This window comes from Terrapene carolina, unplaced genomic scaffold (assembly GCF_002925995.2).
Source record: "Terrapene carolina triunguis isolate 2854851 unplaced genomic scaffold, T_m_triunguis-2.0 Scaffold374, whole genome shotgun sequence".
Taxonomy (NCBI): Eukaryota; Metazoa; Chordata; order Testudines; family Emydidae; genus Terrapene; species Terrapene triunguis.
In genome coordinates this window covers 13,568,226-13,570,899 of record NW_020664725.1, presented here as the reverse complement: position 1 = coordinate 13,570,899, position 2,674 = coordinate 13,568,226, and positions in this window count along the sequence as shown.

Sequence of the window (2,674 nt, the reverse complement as noted above, 5' to 3'; positions counted from 1 at the left end):
GGTGGCTCACAATTACAGCACCTAGCAGAGCATGGAGATGATTCTATTCTAGTCTATATAGATTCTTATGGGCCCTGTGGCAGAGTGCGAGCAGCAATGCCCCGATCACTGACGTTGCTGCGGCATGAAGAAGGCTGCAGGCTCCCAGTGGACATGCCACACCGGGCACTGTGACGTGTAGGAGTACCCAGCTAGGAGCAAAGTCTGGTATGTATAAACCCAAGGTGGAAAGGACTGAGCTGGATAGAGAGCCTGGGTGAGCCCAACTCTAGATTGAGAGCACAGGAGAGCCTCCCAAGGGGTGACTTAGCTCAAGTGATTGTCTTTCCTTCCTGTTTGTTTCCCCACAGCTCTGCTATAGCCAATATAATAGTCCTAATAACCAGCTCAACATACGGCATTCACTAAGTATTACAGGCAGCTCCAAATCCATCACACCCGGTACTCTCCACGCCCAGGGAGCCAACCCGCATTTCCTACATCAAGGGCACACCTGTGACAGTTGGTCGGCCTCTCCTCGCAGGTTTCTGACACCTGCTGACAAGGAGGGTCGACAGAAGAGCCGGGACCTCAGTTACAGAGGCCCCCTTGTGCTATCCCAGTCCCTCAGTTTGGTTTTCCTTTGGAAAGCGGCGTCCTCTGCATTAAGGGAATTACTCACAGTCCACTCCTTGGGATGCACAAACAAGGGAATCTCAAATAGGAGGAGAAAGGTTATTTTACCTCTGTCCGCTGCTGGACTCCTGTGTCCTGTTCTGGTGTCCACAGTTCAAGGAGGATGTTGATAAACTGGAGAGCATTCAGAGAAGAGCCACAATTAGAAAACATGCCTTATACTGAAATACTCCAGGAGCTCAGTGTAATTAGCTTAACAAAGAGAAGGGCAAGGGGCGATTTGATTACAGTCTGTAAGTATGTTCATGGGGAACAAATACTTAATAACAGGCTCTTCAGTCTATCAGACAAAGGTAGAACACGATCCAGTGGCTGGAAGTTGAAGCAAGACAAATTCAGACTGGAAATAAGGTGCACGTTTTTAACCGTGAGGCTAATTAATGTTTAAAACAGTTTGCCAGGGGGCGTGGTGGATTCTCCATCACTAGCGATTTTTAATGGATGTTTGTTCTAAAAGATCTGCACTAGGAATTAGTTTGGGGAAGTTCTATGGTCTATGCTATACAGGAGGTCAGACTAGATGATCCCATTGATCTCTTCTGGCCTTGGACTCTATGAATCCCTTAAGAGGAGCTGTCTGCCCTGGGTTAGCATCCAGGAATCTTGGCCAATCTATTCCATGCTATCAAAAGGTCAACACCCACCTCCGACTGGCCCGTGATGCCAGCATCATCACCCACTTGCTACAATTTCCAACGAACACCTTTGTGCCGTCTCCTGTGCTGCCCCTGACAGCTGGGAGGAGCTCCCCATAGACATCTGCAAAGTTGCTTCAGTGTGCTCCTTCAAATCCCTCCTTAAAACCCCCCTTGGCTGTGATGCCTACCAACAACATGACAACAGTTAGACCGCTGGTGAGCGAAGACCACTGCCTATCCCGCTGGCCAGGATGGCCTCATTGTTTCCTTGTGCTCCCCTAATGGTCTCTGTGTCCATCTGTCATCTCTTGTCTTATACCGAGATTGTCGGCTCCGCAGAGCAGGGGCCGTCTTTTCGTTCTGTGTTTGTGCAGCACCCTAGTACACCGGGGTCCTGGTCTGGGACTCGGGGCTCCTAGGTGCTTCGATAATACAAATGATAAATAATGATAATATTCCTGTCTGGTGACCTCATTGCAGCCTGGGGAAATAAAGCAGAAGCATCGTCCGTGTCCCCCCCACCCCCGCCCCCAGAAACTACAGCTTGTGCACTAATCTCTCATCACAGCCAGAAAAACAGGCCTGAGCAGAGACAGCAATTGTCTTCCCTCTGGCTTTGTGATTTTCCAACAGTGCAATCAAATGGTCTAGCTACCCTGAAATACAAACAAATCTGTCTGCAAAGCACTCACCGGCCCATTCTTTTGGGGCAGCTAAACAGGTTATTCCCTCCCTTGCTAAACACTCATCTTCCTTCAGCAATAACTGGGGAACAGTGACATAGAGGAAACACCTGGCTCCTATGTGCCAGCCTGGCCTGCCCCCTTCTGAATGCACGGAAGAGCTGTGAGAAAGCGCATAGGGCCTTCTGCATTGTGTTTATTACAGAAACTGAAATGGTGCCTACAAAGAGCAGTGGCCAGCGCAGGTGGCAAGAGCCGGGCAGCTGTGGCCCAGGTGCGGGGTGGCTGTAGGGCTGCTCCGTGAGCTCCATCTCAGCCGGAGAGCAGCCGTGGCTCCTGCATGTAGCGTGTGCTACGACGGGGGGACAAGGAATGGCCTCTCAGATCCTCTCCGCTAGATACTGTGGGGCCCAAGGGGGTGCAGAAGAGAAGACGTCCCACACTAACGTTGTACTGTGTTGTTAAGGGGAGCCTTTGGTGTGAGGAATAGCAGGCTATTGTCATGTACAGAACAGGTTTCAGAGTAGCAGCCGTGTTAGTCTGTATCCGCAAAAAGAACAGGAGTACTTGTGGCACCTTAGAGACTAACAAATTTATTAGAGCATAAGCTTTCGTGGGCTACAACCCACTTCTTCGGATGCATATAGAGTGAAACATATATTGAGGAGATATATATAC